At 34.1% G+C, this 22,225-nt stretch overlaps 1 protein-coding gene and 1 pseudogene across 1 annotated transcript in view; one reads left to right on the top strand and one right to left on the bottom strand.

The window, feature by feature from the left end:
- LOC136978211 (cytochrome P450 3A11-like) overlaps positions 1-22,225 on the bottom strand; it is a 230,304-nt gene that overhangs the window by 128,409 nt on the left and 79,670 nt on the right. The gene's annotated exons all lie outside the window — the stretch shown is intronic.
- On the top strand, positions 1,250-21,498 carry LOC136978145 (gastric triacylglycerol lipase-like; annotated as a pseudogene).

Below are 22,225 nucleotides of genomic sequence, written 5' to 3'. Positions count from 1 at the left end.
AAATAAGTTTTCGTCATGACAAATACACTACTTTAGGTACATATTGCATCTAAATCTATAGATGGATCCAGTCCGATAAATACGAAGGATTTACCCTTTATTATGTATATATTAAGTATACCTCACGTAATGTTACTTTTGGTTTACTGGTGCAAAACGTTCAGGTAATTACTAATGTAATTAGGGAAACGTACAATTTTTCACCGTACAGGAAATACACAGATAATCTACATAAATAAAATATTTGTTGTCGAACATGTGATGCCAACTTCAATCATCTACGAGTATGCAGGATGTTGGAGCGGTAATTATATTTGTGAAAAAATATTTTATAAGATAGCAATTGGTCAAGGCCCACGAGAGATGTGAGCTGGGGTTATATTCGAGCTCTGAAAAAACGTAAGAGGCCAGTATGGTCCTACTGCTAAAAACAATCAAATTTTTAGACTACTTTTCATTAATAAACAAAAATTTCTCGATTCCCTCGTTCAAAAAATAATTAAAGGGTCTGGCTGAGGCAAAGGGCGCACGCTCTACTCCAAGGCCTCATAAAATCTCTTGACGTCCCCGCATATAGGTATTAAAACAATTTAAATAGTTATAACGTTCATGTAATAGTATTAAACTGTCCTAGCTTTAGTTATTGAATAACAGTATGAATTTTTTCTCAACGAATCATTAAACATTCGTTTCAGAAATTAATTTAAAATAAATATTTTGTTTAAAAAAAACGTTCATATAAATTAAAGATTGTTTTATTTCGTCGTTTTCAATCGCATTTAAACATAAGAATAGCAATTAATTGTCTAATTAAATAAAAACTCTTTTTCAAGTTGAAAAAATTGCAGACCTTTAAATTTTCATTCTCATCTGACTGTTGTCTGTCCGCCTGTTTGTCTCTCCTTAATCTCAAGAACGAAGTTAAAGAGTTAAAAGACGAGACGGTCTTGTCTCTCATCTCTTGCATATACGATAATCGAATAAAAGATAATATAAAAGTATAAATATTATAAAATTACAAATTATTTTTCGTAACGTTCTCAGGAGAATCAACTTATCCTCATCGATAATTACTTAATTAAAAATTGAAAACAGAAATAACAGGTTGTAACGACGAATAAATGAATCGCCCGCGTGGAAACTATTGGGAATTGGTTAAATGGGAACACGTCACAGCTTGTGACGTAACAAGATTATTACTATAATAATTTCACAGAATAAACGAAGCAGCATTGCCACCTAAACACACCTGTTTGATAAATTTCGCATAAATATGAAATATCCTGCTGTTCGTTTTCTCTTTTTATGTTCGGGTTTAATAAATTGTTCCACGTCATCGTTTATCGAGTCTCGGGTGCTCGAGGTTGATCCAGACGCAAACAGAAATGTGGTAAATATAACATTTACTCATGCTTTATAATCTTTTAATATATATATAAATACACATATTTTTTAGTTTTAGTTTAATTTTTATATTTGATATAGACCGAAATAATAACAAGCAGAGGCTATCCAGTGGAAGAATATACGGTCCAAACAAGGGATGGCTACCTTTTGAAACTTTTTAGAATTCCCTACGGTCGAGAAAGTAGTGAAGAAAACACCAAAAATCGTCGAGTGGTCTTCCTGCAACACGGCCTTCTGGAATCTGCAACTGACTGGGTGATCAATTACCCTAACCAGTGCCTTGGTAAGTCATCTTTTTCGATAGATTGATTTGTTTCAACAAGCAATATGTTGAAATTACAAATGTATGGCTTAAAATTTAAAAATCGTTTACATGTAAATTTCTTGTTAATTGTAATAGTATAATGGTATTTGCGGCGAAACGTTAGGAAAGCCTTTTCTATGTGGCTCAGAGAATTGTGTTCTTTTTAAAAATCTGTTCGATGGATTTCGATTGAACTTTGGCATTTTCCAATTATTGAAACGAGGAATCCAGAAATGTAATAAAAATGGGGTACATACTTCGTTTTCGAGGTATAAGGTCGTAGCATTGTAAAGTCGCCGAATCGTACTTAAAGTGAAAACGAAAAAGGGGTAGCCTACCAATTCGGAATGTGAGCGTAGAGACACCGATCAGCCTTCACAGTTATAAAGTCGTCTCGATTTATTTAAAACACACAAAAAACAAAAATCTTACAGCAATTATATTATTGGTGTCTCTGAAGGTTAAGGCTATATCTTCTCGTTCTTCTTTTTTTAAGTCCTGAGAGAAGGATTCTTCGGTTTACTCTATTGCCCTAAAGCGATGTTGTTCAATCCGTCTTTAAAGAAGGTGAGGTCAGTCGTTATAGATTCCAGGATGAGGAGGAGAATGCCACCAAGTATTGATAAGATGTTGCACTATGAGAAATTCGGAGAGAGAAGCTTTCTGTCTCCTTGAAATCAGAGTTTTTATCATTTTTGTTCCCAGGTCAACCACTTCGATTGGTTATTTTTTTCTCATTTCCACTTTCTAATTGGTCGTCACTCGTTACTAAGTGTAACGAGATCTGAATCCAGATAGCAGGATGAGTCGAAACACACCTTCAATTCGATCCCAACCGGATATAGTTGATCTTAGGACTTATGTTGGATGAGAGTTATAGCATAGAGACAAGATTCAGAATGAATGATTCAGATGACCCAATGTTAACATTATAATAAAGAAAAGTTTATTCTACGTCTAAGCCATCCTATAGGAGAAGAGAAAGTGAGAGTGTACAAGCGTTTATATAAAAGTTGTGATTTATGTCACCCTTTTGACACCAGACCAAAGTTCACATACCTTTTTTTTAGTAAGTGTAGGGTGACAAGAATTCCACGAAACACAAATAATATTCGCTACAAATCCCCCCTTTTTGGAGAAGTTTCCTGGTTACATTTATTTTTTATTTAATACAATTTCACATTGATTCTGTCTAAAACAGATTTTCTATTTATGCGCGTTTAATGGTTTTGTCAAAAAATCTGCTAACATTTCTTCCGTTGGAATGTATTTAATAACAACATTACCTGACTTAATGTTTTCGTATACATAGGATATTTTTCTTACTACATGTTTCGTCTTGTAGTTAGGACTTTCGTTGTTGAGTAGACTTAACGCAGCCTGATTATCGCTATAAATCGTAGTTATTTTATTAGAACCTTTCTCTTCTAATTCATTTCGGATCATTTTTAATCATGTTGATTCTCTCGTAGCCTCGGTTAATGCCGTCAATTCACTTTCGCATGTCGATAACGCCGTTTGATTCTGCTTCTTGCATTTCTACGATACGAGATTCTGTCCAAGTTGGAAAAGATATCCGCTATTCGAACGTTCACCTACATTTCAGTCTTTCCAATTAGCATCCGCGTATCCGATTAATTAAGTTGGTATTTCGGTCACGTTTGCATACGATTCCCTTACTTTGGGTTCCATTTAAGTATCGTATCAGTCGTTTCGCTGCTTGGACATGTATCTCCTTCGGATTTTGTGCGTACTGTGACAGTTCGCTGATCGGCTGACACAAATCGGGTCTCGTTGTCAAACTGATATACATTACACTTCCCAAAATTTCTTGGAAAAGTTTCTTACTTTCGCACGGCGATTCTTCGCTGTCGTCTAACTTTTGGTTAGGATCCATTGGCGTGTTTACTGGTTTACAATCCTCCATTTTGAATTTTCGAAGTATCTCTTTTATTTGTCTCTGTTGCGTCAGTTTTATCTCATCTACGGATTTCGTTATTTCGATTCCTAAAATGCATTTAGGGTTTCCCAGGATAACTAAGTCGAAATATTCCGCAATTTTTGCCATAGCTTTGTGTTCGATTTTCTCATTCGAGGATATTGTTATCATGTCGTCAACGTGTAATCTTAAGTATAGAACGTTTCCATATAGTTGGTATTTAAATGCGCATGGATCGGCTTTTAATTGTTCGCACTCGTTTTGGCACAGGAGTTCGGTAATCGTCTTAAACCATGCTCTTCCAGCCTGTTTTAAGCCGTAGATAGATGATTTAGTTTGCATATTTTTGATTCGTCTCCTTCTTTATTGAATCCCATCGGTTGTTCCATATATATGCATTCGTCCAAATTGCTGTGTAGGTAAGCTGTTTTAACGTCGTATTCGCTTATTTTCCAATTCCATATTTACTACATCGTATCACTCCATTCGTCTGTATCAGAGAAATTTTCGTCGTAGTTGGGTCTGATTCAATGTTCCCGCTAAGCTACGCGGCCGCGCACTGCTCAAATTGTTGCCGCGTACGAGAATTTATGTGCCGCGCAGGCGAGCATGCACACTGATTTGAATTCTTGTTTACTTATTTCTCACTCTGTCTGCAACATGATTATTGCTACGTATATTTCGATTAAATACAGTAAATCATTGACAAAAGATAATATTTTGTATGGAAGTATGTTTTAAAATGAATTTTAATCTCTACTTTATAATTAACTATTTTAATTTTTATAGGAAAAAATAAGATTTTATATATATATGCTCAGAGAAAGTTTTTGCTCAGAATCTGCTCAGCAAAAATATTTTGGGCTCAGAGAAGTATATGTTCCGCTCATCTACAAAAAAAAAAAAAAAAAAAAAAATTGAGGGAACATTGACTCTGATTCCTTGTTGGATATGCTCTCTGATTCTTTGTGATTTTCTAGGTATTTGAATGGTAGTGTCCTCACTCTGGGTAAGGTTGGGTTCTTCATTTGTGTGGGTTTCGTCGTTCGGCTTATCGTCATCCCTTCTTCTTTCCGTATCTACGGATGTGGGATCGTTGTTCTTGTCCATATCCCCTAGATCTATTTCTATCCAGAAATTTGTTTGTTTTTCTCTATTAGTTCCCCACCTGACCTGTCTAACAGTTCCCTTCTCAATTGATATTGGATGAACTTAATGTCCCTGGTTTCCTCTACCAGGTTTTCTCTAAATTTGTTTTTGAGTCGTATATTCTGTAAGCTCGTCTGATCCTCGAGTATCCTACAAATATAACTGTCTCGATTTCGGCTGAAGATTGTTACGTTTTACCTTTGGAGTCCACGCGTATGCTAGACATACAAATACTCGTAAATGTGATGCTGAGAGTTTACTTACAGAGAATAGTTCCTCGGGGGATGCATTCTTTTTTTAGTTCTGTGGGTGTGTAATTCGCGAGGGAATTTCGAAAAATCCATTTTTAGTGTGCATTCTCATGGCGTATATCCTACTAAAACCTAGTTAAAAACAAAAAAACCGTATCTAAAATAATGCAGTAGTAGCCGTTCTTTAGATTAAGCCTCAATGGTCTCCTCTCCCACCGCGAGGGAATTTCGAAAAATTTAGTGGTTTTTAGATGTTGCAATATTAACAAATTTCGTGGTTCCGGAGCATCACAGGATTTCCCGACGTTTAAAAATGTCTCCTATCGGGATGTGCAACATTTTAGGTGGCAGCTTTAAAAATTGCCAGTTCGTTCACCCGTTCTCTATTTACAAAGGATCAGGCACGCGACATTGTTTCTCTTTTTGTTTTTATAGGCATGTGTTCGGTTTTTTGTTATGTCAAAGTGTTTCATTCCGCTATTTAAATGTATTCGGTTACTATTGATCTCAGGTCACGTAGCATACCTTGTCTACTTACAAATGTTAAAGAGTTTATAGATGATCATATGAACAAGCGGGTCTATGACAGTGTTATTATAAATGTTTTTTTCGATTGCTAGGAAAAAAATTAGAGCAGTCGTGGTGAGGACATACAAATCATTTTATTAAAGAATAATATCATAATTTAATATATAACGGATTATAAGATGGCGTGGTAATATAATGGATAACAAAATAAAATAAGATTATTAATATAAATGGCATATGTTATAAAAATGTTAACCATTTAACGTTAAATAATAATCTTATAAATAAATAAATAAATAAATAAATATATATATATATATATATTATATATATTATTTATTATAATTATTATAATTAGAAAGATTATTAATAAAGATTAAGAAAGATAAAATTTTATAAATATATATATATATATTTATAAAATTTTTCTTTCTTATTTTCCCTGATGCTGGGAGTACGTAGGTAAAGTCCCTACGGAGCTACCCAGTCCAGGAAGATTTTGCCGAGTAGTTGCGTCCGGATGGTTCGGTTAAGCCCAGGGTTGGATCCACGGATTAGCTAAAGTCCTTTCGGACCTGCCCAAGTCATGACGGGACTGCTGGGGAGCGGAGGCAGGACGATTTACGCTATTTTTATTTAACTTTTGTGGTAGATTATTAGCTTGCCTGAGCCTCCCTCAAGGCTGGGTAACGCCAAATATCTAGAAACGGTCAAGTTGTCTAATACCCGCTCGGTATTAGCAACGTTACCGAACCAGTATTGATTGTAACGCACTAGGTGAAAGGGTAAATGTTCAGTCTCGACTATCTCTGGGTCTCATTTGCCTAAACTGCGCTTGATAGAAGCTTATTTGTTTCCGATATAGCGATGAAAACAATCCGTTTTCATCGCTATATCAGAAACAAATAAGGAAATAATTGGAATACAAATAATTGGAATCCGCCATTCTGCAGTGTTAGAGTTTACTCTCAATTCTGCCCTATTCGGTGGAGAGACGACGCTTCCTCCATTCCACTCGGGTAGTGGAAGTGATGCGTAATATCTATATTCTAACCATTTTGGAGTACTTCGCTGATAATTGATCGGTGCCCATTTGTTTCCCGACTCAATAGGAAGCGAACGATATTCTGAAAAAGGAACTGTTAGAATATATTTTTAAAATAAATATCAATAAAATTTAGTTAATAATTACATTAAAAGTATACAAACTCTATATTAAATTTGTAATATTCACTAAAACTATTAATCAGGGCTAATAGCAATCAAATGTCGCACTATTTTAAATTAGTTTAAAATAAATATGAAAATTTTTAGAAGTGAAATGTCACAGAAGAAGACGACGATATTACATTTACAGAGTAGAATAAGGAAAAAACTCAAATAAATGTTTTATGAAAAATTAGATATATATACTGCTTTAACAATAAAATATAATACTGTATAAAAGTAAGGATAGAATAAATATGAAGAAAATAATCGAAATGTAAGAAGTAAATACATTTTATCTAGATGCATTTAACTGAAAAGTAATGATATTCACAAATTATTAGACGGGTAACTATTTCGTGATATTTTTCAAAAAAAACAAAATAAACAAAGAAGTTGTTGACATCGCGCACATTGAAGAAATCGAAAATTTTGGCAATTATTCTCAATACAATTTAAACTGTCTGTGTTTAAAAAAGAAAAACAAACTTGTTTTACTTTTAAAAATTCACATTTTTCATATGAGTCCAGAAGCAAACCATGCATATTTAATCAAATTATTAAATACTGGCGCAGATAATTGATGATAAAGAATCGAGTGTAATTTTATTATGCCATTTCTAGTTGTCCAAAACAATTTCATCGACAAATCATTACAAAATAGCTGTATAGCATTTAAAATTTCTTTAGCTAAAAGTTTTATTTGTCTATGAAATCCAACATCTAAAGGTTGGCATATAGACGTACTGTACATTTTGGTGGAATAATTAATACTTCACATTTATTTTGATTTATACCGTAGATGTTTGAAAAACTATATTACAAATATTAATATTTGTTTGTCCACTCCACGTGTCAACTATTAATAATGAGTTTTCTGTTATATTTGGAGATAATACATTTTTTACATAGTTTATAATAATTGCTGTAGAGAATTTGCCAGATGAGCTTGCTGTAATAGTAACGTTTGGGGCATTAAACAGCAATCTTTAAACTCTAGGTCCAAAAGTTTCATGAGCCTCTTGTAAGCAAATAATAACTTGCCCGTTAGCATTAAATATTGAACAGTATAGGAATGCATAACTTTATTACTCGGAGAATGTGCAAATCCAATAGTATTTTTTCTGCTTTATATAAAAGTGTTCTTGGTCAAATCATTTTGTATGAAAAACCACACTGATCCATATTGAAATAAAGTTACGCGAATAAGATGGCAATAAATTTTTTACTGTTTTTTCAAATTGCACAGCTTTTATTAAAATATCTTTTTCGTTTACTATTTATGTTTTATTTACAAGTTTTGTAATTTTTCCAGATACTAATCTGTATTCTTTTTTCAATTTAGCAACCACTAGCTGTAAACTTAAATGAACTATTCAGCTCAAGAAATTTCTGTAATGTCCATACTTTTAATTGATTACCTTAAGCAATTTTATAGCTGTCTCAAGCTTCGTCAAACATTTGTTTAGCATGTTCTTTAATCATTTTTAATGTTTCAATTCTGTTTTCAAGATTTAAATTGTTTTTCCCATTTGTATAAATCACTAAAGTGTTTTAATTCTTTAGTTCCTTTCCGCCGTAATGTGAATAATTTCCATTTTTGAACGTTTCTTATGCAAGTTAAGAATTTCTTCTTTTCGTTGTGTTGAGATTATATTCTTATCAGCTTTTTCATCATCATTTGAATATCCTGATTCACAGGCAGTGTCTGTGCTTCGTTATCAACTTCTTTTTCTTCAAGCAGAAAAATGTTTTTTATCCTCTGAAATATCTTCATTCAAATTATTATCTTCTATCTGACAAAACATTTCGTTATCCCTACTTACATAATTATTTAAATATCGCTAAATGCATTAAAAAGAATTTTAGTTACCTGTTTATCAACCCCTTCAGCCCCTAGCCAGAGATTTCTGCGGCATGAGCCTTAAGGTTCCTCAAAAAGGGCCTTGACTTATAACATTTCGAAAAATGTATGGATCTGCATATATACATTTTTATCTATATACATTGTTATATATACACCTATGCAAATTTCATGAATTATTTTTGCCGCGAAAATTTTTTACAACGAATTAGCTAATTAATTGTGCTATTGTTTTATATGGGTGTTTTTTGTATCAAATTAATTAAATTGTTCTAAACTTCTATTTGACCTACATAAAACATTTTAAACCCTACTCGATGTTTTTTATGACATCAGCAGGTTTTTTGTTTTTTTATTCAGTACAATTTTTTCTGGTATTTTTTCGGTTTCCCGTATTTTAATAGCATAAAAATCGAAAATTTTGTGTTATATTTTAATAGATGCGGTAAGTTCGCTCCTCTCCTGCTTTAAACCAATATTAACCTGAGGCATTCATGAGAACTACCCGGGAAAGCTGACAGCAGCTGTTCTCAAGGTCATTGGGTTTTTAAACAATGTAGACTGTATGTGTGAAATTTTATGCCTTGTTAAATGAAAGAATAACAATTCGCGCACCTGTATTTTTCAAATAAAAGCATTCTTTTAAAATTCTTTTTAATTTTTTATGTAGTTTTTCTGTAAAAACACTTTTTGGGGTATTTATTCTGTGGCAATTATTTCTTCACAATTTTTTTGGCTGTCAGATTCGCGTTTGAGTAGAAATAATTAATATAAAGAAATCAATTAATTTGGGGTTTTTCAAGCGCCATTCCGGGCGGAACCAAAAAACCGAAGGAGTCAATGTCTAAAATAATAGGCCTACAAATCTCTTCTGTAGGGCAGACATTATCACATAAATGTTTAAATTGTGTTGTAATATTTTGAATACAGTAAACCCCTATAACACGGTAGATACATTTCGTGTTATATGAATCCGTGTTGTAAGAGTCACTTAAATACATGAGCCAATCTCAGCCCGGCACTTGTGCAGTTTAGGGGCTACGGCTGTTTGAAAAATTTTCTTCCGTAAAATTAATCGATTCTAGACTAATTTGACTCAACATTTCCAAATCACGTATAATTTTTTGGGAATAATCCATATAAACTATGCTATAAACAAAAAATTGTAGGATTACTTACCGAGTATGCACCGTTGGACGACGCCATTGCTTAAGCTTTTGCTTAAGCTTGTTTTTGTCTGGGATCGGCTCATCGAACAGCGGGCGCGTGTTTCCTGATAAGCGAATTTTTCGCAGAAAAATAACTTAACTTTGAAGACATCATTAATAAAAATGTAATTTTTATGGCCGTTGAATAATAAATGTTTTTTTAGTAGGTTCACTGCTCGTTTAAACTCAGCGGTTTGTACAATGTCCACTATTGGTCCAGATTCGACCAATCCTGTCGTGACACGAGTCGGCGATGACGTTTTACCGTGTGTTATACGAATACGATCGCAATTTTTTCGCCGTGTTATAGGGGGTCTACTGTACTTTTAACGTAATTATTAACTAAATTTTAATAATATTTATTAAAAATCACCCCAACAGTTTCCTCGTGAGTATGGCCTAGAAAAGGTGCTGAAAAAAATAATTCAAAAGTGGTTGCTTATTTATGGAAATAAAGGGTGGTTGTACAGGTACGTGATAAGATTATGTAAAGCAACGCGGACAGCTCGGATACGTATTGGTGTTTCCTACTCCGTGTCTTTCTCCTACCTTAGATGGCAGCGTTTATCTGTTTTGATTGGATTCTCCCCCTCGCGTACTAGTTGTTTGTACTGATGACGACTGATTATCTAATCTCTTCCAGAAGGTTTCTAACTGTTTAGAAATTTGATTTATCTTTGTGTCACGTCTTGCAGGGTTTCACTCTTTCGATTTTTGTTTGGCTACACTTTACCATTTCCTGTACGCTTCTGATATTCTTTCGCGATTTGTTAGTTAATTGTTCAATTGTATCCTAATAGCAATTCTTAATGCTTCAAAAATGTAGTTGGATCATGGGTCGTGACATCACGCTTTATCCTTTCATTTAAGCCGTGCAAGAACTGGATGCGGAGCTTCTCACCCAATTCTTGCTGCTGACACCTTTTTATAACGGTACTGTTCTGTTCATCTTAGCCAGTGTGTTCTATCACCGTTGCATTCGCAACAAGACTGCAAACCCCTGGACCTTTTCGTCTCTCTTTTCAGTATATACATGAAATTTGTGTACTCGAACCGCGTATGTTTCGCAGTTGAATCGTTCCATCATTAACCGTTTAAAATTAACATATTTAGTCACGCATTTCATACCTAAGTCGCGCCGAGGAAAATGGCGTGCGTTTCCCGTTAGGTTTGTATTTAGTGATACTTAAACACTAGTGCTGAGTCCAGCCAGCTTACCGTGCAACCTTGTTTGAAGTATTGTGAGGGCTTAGGGTCGAGTTATAAACTCCGTAACGTAACCGTATCCGTATTCGTAAATGTTTTTTCTACACTGGATATCTATAGCAATAGTTATAAACTACCGTAAGGCCTTTTCCGTATCCGTAAAGGAACAAACTTTCTTACGGTTTACAAACTAGTCCATCGTGAGCATGCGCAAAATCATGGGTAGTTATTGCCAGATCTAACACTATAATTATTTATTCACTTTATTATTTTTCTATTTTTTATGACCAAAGTAATTCTTATCTTAAAATTTAATATTATTCAGAAGCAGCATTGTCGGGCAAAACTTACGTTTTAACCAATTTGTCAAAGTTTCGTCGCTTGGATATCGACTGACAGCGACCAAGCGCATGAGCAGTTGGTCAATTCTCCGTATCCCTACCGTAAAAGTTTGATCGATCCAAACTTTTCTTACGGAATACGGTACGGCCATACGGATACGATACGGAGTTTATACCCACGCTATACGGATACGCTTACAGCTACGGATACAGTACGGATACGCTTACGTTACGGAGTTTATAACTCGATCCTTAGGGGCCATAAAAAATTGGATTATGGGAGTTTAGGGTAGGACACTGCCACCAGGTGTGTGTTGTCGGACACACCTCCGATTTAGACAAGGAAAAAACAACAGAGGCAGATAGTTAAGGCACGAAGGTCAGAGTCACTCCGAAGTCCAGGAATGAGCCTATGCAAAGTCAATAAACTAATTTAAGAATAAAAAAGAAAATTTATTGTGGAAACATAACATTCGAACTTAGTTTAAATTACTTTAAACTAAGTTCGAATGTTATGTTTCCACAAAATAAAGTTCGAATGTTATGTTTCAACAAAATCTATTTTAGGAAGTTAACCTATTTCTATTTGTAAAACGGTTGGTACCTAGCGGGAGGGATCCGAACTTCGCGACTCAGAACATACCAGGAAAAGAGTTGTCTTCTCTTCTAGGAGTTGACTTCTTTTCTGAATGCTGTGTTGATTTTTTTCTTTTCCCTCTCTTATTTCTGCTTTCTCTTTCTCTCTCCTTTCCCTTCACTTTCTCTATCTTTCGTTCTGCTTCACTTTCTCTCCCTTTCTTCCTCACTTTTTTGTCTTCTTTCTCCCTCACTAAGTCTCTCATTAAGTCTCTGATTTTCGCAATTTTCTTTCATGTTATTCTTCGTTTTCACCAATGATTTTGTTCCAAATGAGGTTGAGGTAATTTGTGATAATCATGATTGGTCATTCTTTAGTACTTCTGCTCTCTTGTCTATTAGGAATTATTGTGTGTACATGTGACATGGATAGAGTAGCATCTGTGATCTAAACACCATTAAAAAAAAAAAAAAGAGGAAACGACGGTCATCCCCTTCGTCTTTTCTTTCACATTTTGTGAGATTTATAACAATTAATGGATATTTTTTTATTCTAGTTCGTTTCTCTGAATTATTTTTAACTGGTATTACTAAAAATTTAGAAAGGGGATCCCTAAAATTGGAAAACTTTTAAGGACTCCTTTTCTAAATGACCAACGTTGGTTCATAAACATAAATAATTCCGGTGTCGCATTCACACACAGATCTTCGAGATGTGGGTCCTATCTGGTAGTTAGAAATTGTTCTTTGCACAACCGGACAAACAGAAAAAGAAATATAAAATACAGATATAACTTAAATTGATTAAAATTAAAATGATAATTTTAACAATAATTCGAAAATACCTATATATATATATATATATATATTAGGGTGTCCCTTATTTTTAAAATATTTTTTTTTTTCTAACGCATAGGGCCTTTTTTTTTTTTTTTTTTTTTTTTTTTAAACTCTTTCCGCCCTGTGGGCACTAAGAGGGCATCTTTTAGAAAGCCCATTATGGGTTCGGCCAGGCCCACAATGGGGCGACCGGGTGGTGAGGGACGGGGCCCGACATATCCGAACGGACCACCCCCGAAAAATTCCTGGGGATTATTCGACCCGTTCGGATTCGATCCCGGGTCCCCCAGAGCGGTAGGCTGCCACCTTGACCGCTCGGCCATCCGGGCCTAGTTTTGTTTATTTTATTCTTAAATACTCCCACAACAACTTGCATGGAATCATTTCCATACATATGGTGCTAGAGAAGTGGCACGTATTCGCTTTGTTCGCCATTCTAACACAATTTGTCGGGCTATTAACACGTATAGTTTGTTTCGAAGATATCAGTGGAATTACGAAGCACTATAAATCATATTTTCTTAGTTGGAGAGATAAACCACCAAATTACGGGTGCAAAATTACCGTCAAATCGGCAAGTACTTGCAGTTTTGTTTCTTAACATTCGTGAAGTTAAACTAACTGTGAGTAAAAGCCTGAATCTTGTAATACGCGAGTGTATTATATTTTGGGAAAAAACTAGAATACCTAAAAAATGTAGACTTAACTGTGTCAAGAAATTGGTGGATATTTATCAGGTATGGAGACTCTCCGCACTCAATATTGGCCCAACGATTCATCATACAAACACATAACAATATCTGACGTCACAGTTTAAAAATATCAAAAAGCAGGCATCTTCTCCTGCTTACCATCTTACCCCGAATCACTCTATATGTTACAGTCAAAACCAGTTTTTGTTAGGATGCGTTTTAACTAGTTGAAACTAGTTTATACTGGATGTTTTTGTTAAAACCCGTTTTGTCTAGTTAAAACTAGAATCTACTGCTTGTCAAAAATGAATTTGAGTTAAAACTAGTTTTAACTAGACAAAACGGGTTTTAACAAAGACATCCAGTATAAACTAGTTTCAACTAGTTAAAACGCGTTCTAACTAAAAACGGGTTTTTACTGTAACATCTATATATTCTCAAATTAGACCTGTATATATATATATATAATATATATTATATATTTATATATTATATATTATATATAATATTATATATATTATATTATATATATATATATATATGTAAATAAATTTTGGTTATTATTATAGACCTATATATATATATATAGGTCTATAATAATAACCAAAAATTTGAGAAATAATGGTAAGCCTCGCAGTATCAAATAAGTCAATGACACGGCCTTCCCCTTAAAAGATCGGTATTATTCCCGAAATGCGAAAAAGGCACTAAGTGAGCTGCTGCGTACGTCACGAGTACCAGTATAAACTAGTTTCAACTAGTTAAAACGCGTTCTAATTAAAAACGGGTTTTTACTGTAACATCTATATATTCTCAAATTAGACCTGTATATACCTCACAACATAATTACTATCTAGAAAATTAAGATTTAAAATTTGAAATCTTAATTCATATAGATTCTTTTTACTTTTCTTTATCATAAAAGAACTTTCTATTGGCTAAATATTAGCAAGTAAGAGAATCTTTAAGAGATCGACATACTGACAGCTCGTAATGAAGTCGTTAAGCTTATTGAACACAATTCTGTCGCTGTTGCTGTAACTATTGTATTTAGAGCTAAAAAAACCCCTCTATAATAGACATCATCACTAACAAACGAAAACCTCTTAAAATTTCTATTGAAAAGAAACTAGCGCTTTACATTGCACCACGAATGAAGAGCTGAAAATCCTATGGTTTCTGTGCCAGAAAAGAAAAGATACCAGAAGTCTTGTAAAAGGTGTGATTATGGTTTCGATTACTTTTCTACAGAAACATTTTACGAACTCCTGGTCCTAATCTAAGCGTGATTACGTAACGTTCACGAAATCGCCTGCCATTTTGCGTCCCCAGTTACGCAATCGGCGAGAGACTTATTAATTACAATTTCAAAAAGCGCACGATGTTCGGCATCTCTGGCATTTTGCCCACTTTGTAAACAAAGCAAACGTCTCACCAAAGACAATTACTTGGCCGTATATAGAGTTAAGAGTAACAGGTACAGTGATGAATTTGCATGCAAAAGTCGGCGAGCATTTATTGTTGTGAGACCACACAAATTTTTCAATTTTTACAAAAATAATCAAAAATCGCACTCCGACACCAGTGTGAGGTCACCGAATGTTCTTAAAAGCAAAACGAAGAGAGGTACCGATTCGGAATGTGAGCGTGATAGACCCGAGTCAGACTCCATAGTTACAAAGGAAATAGTCTCGATTCATTTAAAACACACACACAAAAAAAAAAAACAAAACAAAAAGCTTACAGCAGTTATATTCTTGGTGTTTCTTCAGGTGAAGACTAAATCTTCTGGTTGTTTTTCAAGAGAGAGTCCTGAGGGAAGGATTCTTTTGTTTTTTTCTTTTGCCTTGGAGCGATGTTGTCCAGTCTGTCCCTGGAGAAGGTGAGGTCAGTCCTTATAGAGTCCAGGAGGATGCGGAGAATGCCCCTAAGTAAGATCTTGCACTATGAGAAATTCGGAGAGAGAAGATCTCTGTGCCATTGAAAACAGAATTTTTGCTATTTTTGGTCCTAAATCTTCCCAGATCAACCACTTCGATTTGTTATCTTTTCTCATTTCCACTTTCGTCACTCGTTACTAAGTGTAACGAGTTCTGAACCCAGATCGCGGGATGAGTCAAAATCCACATTTAATTCGATTCCAACCAGAGATAGTTGATCTTAGAACTTACATTGCTTAGTTTTCTTTTGTCTAATTTCTGTGAAAAGTGTTCTTTTTTTTCTCTATTAAATTTAGTATTTCCTTTTAGAGACATAAAAATAATATTTTAGAATATTAACAAATTTAGTGGTTTTTAGATTTTAGTGTAGTTTCAGGGTATTTTCAGGAGTCTTACAGCACGAGTGCGCTCAACAAGGCGATATCGCACAGACAGATCGCGCGACTTTGTCGTGTGATTTTCCACAGTCGCTAGCTCGTCTTCTAGGCTTATAGAATAGAATTCGTTCTCAAAATTAAATGGGCCGAGTTTGATAAAACTTTGCTATTTTTCATTATTGTAATGAGGTACCCAAAAATGTAACGAGGATCCGTTTGAATGTAGAAAATAGAGTCCATTACTTTGTTTTCAATATACTGTACAGTACATCGTAGACGTATTAAAGCAGGGTTTTCCAACGGGGTCGGTATTGACCCGTTACGGGTCGAAGAAAGTTTGAGGTTGTCAAGGACGTTTCGAGTGGTGGCAAGATAGGTCAAGTTTTCGCACATCGGAGCACGTTTTCTGGAAAGGGACGGCTGGCGATTCATCCTGGATAAGTAGAGACAGGTATGCCAACTAGGGTGGCCAGATAGACAGCTCAGCTCAGCTCAGCTCAGCTGCTGATTGGTCGGCCAACGGATCTAGAAGTTAGATATAACGCAACGCGACCATTGGAACCGAAATATAGAGGTGTACTATTAGTTATGTTCAATCATGTTAGATTGTATTAGATTCAGAGGAATGTATATTGTTGATCTCTTTGTGTTCGTAAAGTGTTATTGTTATATTTACTTGGTGATTCCATTTACTTATTAAGTTCAGGCTATATTCACCTCTACAACTCGGACCTACCCACGACTCTCCCCGCTCGTTATCGTAACAGCCCTCAGCCCTCATACTTCTTAGACTATACTTATACGCGTGGTAGAGGGCAGTCCATCCCTATCTGGTGTCGCATCCTGACTTCGAAAGGATATTACTATCCCATCGACAATATACTATTAGCCATTCTTAGATGACTGTGAGTGGGTCTAAACGACTCGAAAGACTAAAAGCATTACCAGAACACGTAACGATCCCTGTGATTTCACACATTTGTCTCTAGCTGGAATATTAAAAAAGGATTTTAAACTGACTTAAATTTATTTTTTTAGTCAAAATTATGATTTAATCATAAAATAAAAAAATAAAAGAAATCATTGCATTAATTCCAATAGTATTTCTTGTTGAAGAGAATATTGATTCTTGTAATGTTCTCCACTTTTTAATAATTGTCGGAACGAAGGGACGACTAATAGTTCACTTCATGCATTCCTTGTCAACAATATAACTCTAGAATGAGTTGTCCGATCTTGATGAAATTCTCTATAACGACTCACCATCTCTCAAGGATAAACTGATTAAAATTTCAACTCTCAAAAATGATCCGTTTTTGTAGAACTGGAAATAGGGGTCAAAAAGAAGATCGCGTTTTTCATAAGTATGGATCATTTTTGAGAGTTGAAATTTTAATCAGTTCATCCTTGAGTGATGATGGGTCGTTCTAGAAAATTTCATCAAGATCGGACAACTCATTCTAGAGTTATAATGTTGACAAGGAATGCATGAAGTCAAGTGTTAGTCACTTCCTGCACGCACGTGTAGAAGCGTCATCTAGTGGTCAGAAAATATGTCAAGCATTAAAACAGTAATTTTGAAAGGTAAATGTTATCGCTAACTAGATACACACCCTGTGATTTATGTATGGTCATCAAGCATACTCGATGACCATACATAAATCACAGGGTCTTCCAAATAACTCTTCCAAAAATCAAAATAGATATAAGGAAAAAAGAGACAGCTATCGGTCTTACCTATGTTACATTGAGTCAAGCGAAAAAAATAACTGACTCAGTATTTTTAAAGAGTTACAATAAAGATCGCTATGAGTCAACCTGTAAGTCCAAGGCCCATAGCGATAGTCAAAATTTCATCAGACGTTGGCATAGCAATTAATTAATGACTAATTCTGACCTTATATTTGAACCTTTAAATAAACCAATAGAAATCAAATATATTGTTGAGAACGAATGCTTCTTTGTTTCTTTTTCTCCTCATAATCTAGAAAATAAAGGTGCGAGCAGCTTCGTTCCGACTACACGCTGATACAGCGTTACATAACTAGTTAAAGTATTTATGTTTAATTACGGTAGGTTATATCTTGGCTGACGAAGGTTACGACGTCTGGATGGGAAATCAGAGAGGTAACACTTACGCCCGAAAGCATATCAAATATTCGCCCGAAGATGATGAATTTTGGAACTTCAGGTCAGTATAAAGAGAAGTTGCGAGGTCTTTGTTGATGAATTTAAAACGTTTCTTTGTAGTATTGACGAACATGCCAGGTATGATACACCGGATAGTATAGACTTTGTCCTTAACAAAACAGGTCAAAGTCAATTATATTATGTAGGATTTTCGCAAGGTAACATGATAGTCTATGCATTTCTCTCCGAGAATCCCGAGTACAACAAGGTAAGAGTTATCTCCACTTACATCCATACGGCTTTTACAACTTATTTAAAATTAAAATATTGAATTTTCTAGATCAAAACAGTATCTTCTCTAGGTCCAACGGCATATCTCAGTAGTATTGAGACTCCTATTCGTCTACTAGCTCCTTTAACTATGGAAGCTCAAGTGAGCATTATGACTAATAATGTTCCTGGAAAAAATGGCGAACTTCAAACACTCCAAAACTCCAGCGTTCTAAATTTTTTTTAAATTCAAACAACTTTGAACTCGAATGCTACTTGGCAAAATTCTCACAATTCGCAACTGATGCAAAATACCTTTTTAATAATAGTCAAACCTTTTGACTACTTTAATTATGATTTAAACAATCGAAATGACAATACATTGTATATAAATTAAACAATAAACTAAATCAACTTCAGGAGAATAATTCAAAATCATTCTATAAACACGCTTTTGGCTGCTGGGATTCGCTTTTATTTAGCAAACGTTTTCAATTTAGTCTAATACGCCAGCCTCAAGCTGTGATTTTAATCATTAAATATTGTTTCAAAATCGAATATAATAAAAAATCACAACTTTTAAATATTTGAATAAAAAGCAAAAATAACTAAAAATTAATATAAATAAAAAATCTCCGTATAATGTAAAATAAATAATACATAACTATACAAAAATATATAGCAGAAATGAGATAATTATGATCTTTCGACAAACTTATTTTCTAAAATGTATTTCCATGCTTTCCAATGTATTTAAGATGACTGTTTTTTATGTAATTTTTTTATTGACTCCAATCTGTATTTAGGACGGATAAACGTGCGCCTATTCAGTTGGGATGTATATTGTATACATTAAGCGTAAATGTTAGGCGAAAAATAGTCACCTTAAAATCATTTGTGGTCGTTATGATACGTTTCAGTTTAAGGCATATTAATAGCCAATACAAAATTAACCTTAGTTCGTTCAGGCATTGATCTCACTAATGAAAATAAAACTCCTTTTCGATAGCTTTCCATTTTCACCGAACAGTAGTTAAGACACTTGATTTCCACGCAGAGCTTTGTCCCGGACCACTTTCTTCGATCTCCATCACATTTTTTCTAACAGGTTCAGATCTCTGTTGTTTCCTGAAGAATGTATTGTGTTGATGCGGTGTTGTCGAAGAAAATTTTAATAGTTACAACTACACAACAAGATACTCCAAGATGGTCATCTTGGAGAATGATACCATCACCATCGGATATGTTTTAAATTGATTAAGAAAGTTCTCTAAAATGTCAAAGTATGCCTGGGCATTACGTTGCCGTTTTGAAATAGCGGTTGTCAAATCGCCCTGTCCTTTACCTGAAAATAAGTGAGATAGGAAATGTGACATATTTTTACGCAGTCATTCTTACAAGCTTCGTTATAACGGCGTCAGACTAAACTTCAAGCATCACCTAAATACTAATGCAAATTCGTGAGTTATCACTAAATATCTGTGTCATCCAGTCCTCTACAGTTCACGATTGCTTTTATTTTGACCATTGTAACCCGATTTTCATGTTTTGCTACTGCTTTTGTTAATGAAAGTATCATTTCTTTCAAATGACGCTTACTGTTCTCTCGTAAGAACTAACACCTACTTCCTTTCACTTCTTATTCATCCGTTTTGTTGTATACTTCCTATATTCAAGGGACATTGCTCTTACTTTCCAATCCTGACACCTTGATGTTTTTCATGGTTGACCAATTTTTTTTTTATAACATTCTTAATTTCTTTATACTTGCAGAAAAGTTTAGATACAGCTGACCATAAACAATTCACTTATTTTGCAATAGTCGTTGTTAAATTTCTTTCCATAAAGAACTTTAGAATCCTTTCTATTATTTTGATGGATAATTTCGTTGTCGGTGCAATGATTTTGTAACAATAACAGAAATGTAAAATATTTGAGTAGTTTACACGCATTTATTTGATATTCGGATCTAAATATTGAACAATATAACAAGCAATATTTTAAATACGCTAAATATGTAATCTCTCCCTGTTTTACAATTTAAAATATTTTCCTGTATGTGATGTAATAAAAGTTTATATAAATTAAATACACTACATAGAAAAAACGCATGACTATTATTACAATTTTATTCTGTATCAATTGCTTGTTTTATTTCTTTGCTGCATGCTTAAAATACTATAAAAACGACATCGTGATGAAGAAATTCCGTAATTTTTGCCAGGAGTTGTATTAAATATTTTTCGATTAAAGATTTTAACTTAAGATTGGTTTAGCTTTTATTTTCCGTTCTAGGACACAAGGAATTTTTACCAAGCGACTTCATTACGGAATTATTTGCTCAAACTGCCTGTAATGTTGATGTTGTAAGGTCGATATGCTCCAATATCTATTTTCTAATAAGTGGATATGACTTTTATCAATTAAATGAGGTAAGGTAGGAAAGTTTGTTAGGAAAGTTTGAAATTGTTGTATGTTTAGTAATTTAGATTATTTCAGTCTCGCCTGCATGTCTACTTTTCTCATTTTCCGGCAGGAACATCTACTAAAAACATCATTCACCTTGGGCAGGTAGGTTAAGTTCTTCACTATATCGAGGAAATTAAAATATGAATAATTGAAATAATTTAAGCTTATCGTAGCTGGTAAATTCGAAAGAATTTCAGAAATTCGATTATGGGCCGTTAGGAAACTTAAAAAAATACAAACAGGTAAGGAGAAAGGTTTATGTTCGATATTTAGATCTTTACTTTCGTTTATATGAGTGTGTTTACCTATTAGGTTCAGCCTCCAAAGTATGATCTTACAAAAATTAAAACTCCGATAGGAACTTTTTTGGAGTTCAAACGATCTTGTGGCAGATCCTGAAGACGTGGATACACTTCGAAATCGCCTCTCGAATTTGATAGCCGATTATCAAGTACCGCTAAAAGAATGGGGCCATCTAGATTTCGTGTTTGCAAAAGAAACAAAGAAATACGTTTATGACGAATTACTGCGAGTAATGAATACATTTTAGAAATTTCCTCTATGTATATAATAATCCACTTGTGAGTTTTGCTCTAATTCAATGCATGTTCAACCAATACTAAATATTCCTTGTTCATATAAAATATTAACATTATATAATTTGGATTTAATTTTAATTTTACGATTCCGGTTGTGGTAAATTTCCGGTTGGTATGAGCTGCGTGTTATTTGATCTCGATGACTGAGTTTTGTGGATTTGACTCTCCTGTAATCAATAAAATAAAAAGACATAATAAATTAGTATTTTTTGTTATTATTCACAACTGTTAGGATATCATTTAATTTTGATGAAAAATTTGAATAATTGCAAAACATGCTATACTAGCAGGTAGGCCCGGCGTTGCTCGGGCATAGCGAAGATTAAGATTATTACGTTATAGTCACAGAAGAAAAAGAGTAATTTCATCAACGAACTAAGTATTTCTAAAGAAAGGTCAAATTTGAAAATCGAATGTTCTAATATTGTTCGATTTTCACTGCGTGTTTTCACTATGTATCCTTCGATTTTCATCGAATGAAGAAGAAAGGTCGAGAACTAATCTGTTTAAATTTGAAAATCGAATGTGTTCTAACATATTACTCTTTTTCTTTTTTCTTTTTTTTCCCAGAGCCCATAAATCTTGCACGTCGCGTTCTCTTGTTCTCCATTGTTACTTAACACTTTGGTACTTAAATCTGGTACCCTAACTGTGTACCAAATTTCAACTTTCAACTCCTAACCGTTTTAACAAATAATCAGATTATTACGTTATAGTCAATCTTACCCGTTTTTACACAATGCAAGAATTGGAGTCCTCCGTGTTTCCAGACTAATTAGAGAATTTTTAGATAGGTCTAAAAATATGTTCGATTTCCCGCAAAAACGAAAAATACTGCATCTGCGTCTTGTACGTCGCTTTCTCTTAACACTTCCATTGTTACGTAACACTTCTATTGTTGATGGAAGTGTTAAAACTTAATCCTATCC

The sequence above is a fragment of the Centruroides vittatus genome, unplaced genomic scaffold (genome assembly GCF_030686945.1).
Source record: "Centruroides vittatus isolate TY-2023 unplaced genomic scaffold, ASM3068694v2 contig_5, whole genome shotgun sequence".
Taxonomy (NCBI): Eukaryota; Metazoa; Arthropoda; class Arachnida; order Scorpiones; family Buthidae; genus Centruroides; species Centruroides vittatus.
Note: the sequence above shows the minus strand (reverse complement) of the source record. Positions and strands in the feature narration are given on the sequence as shown.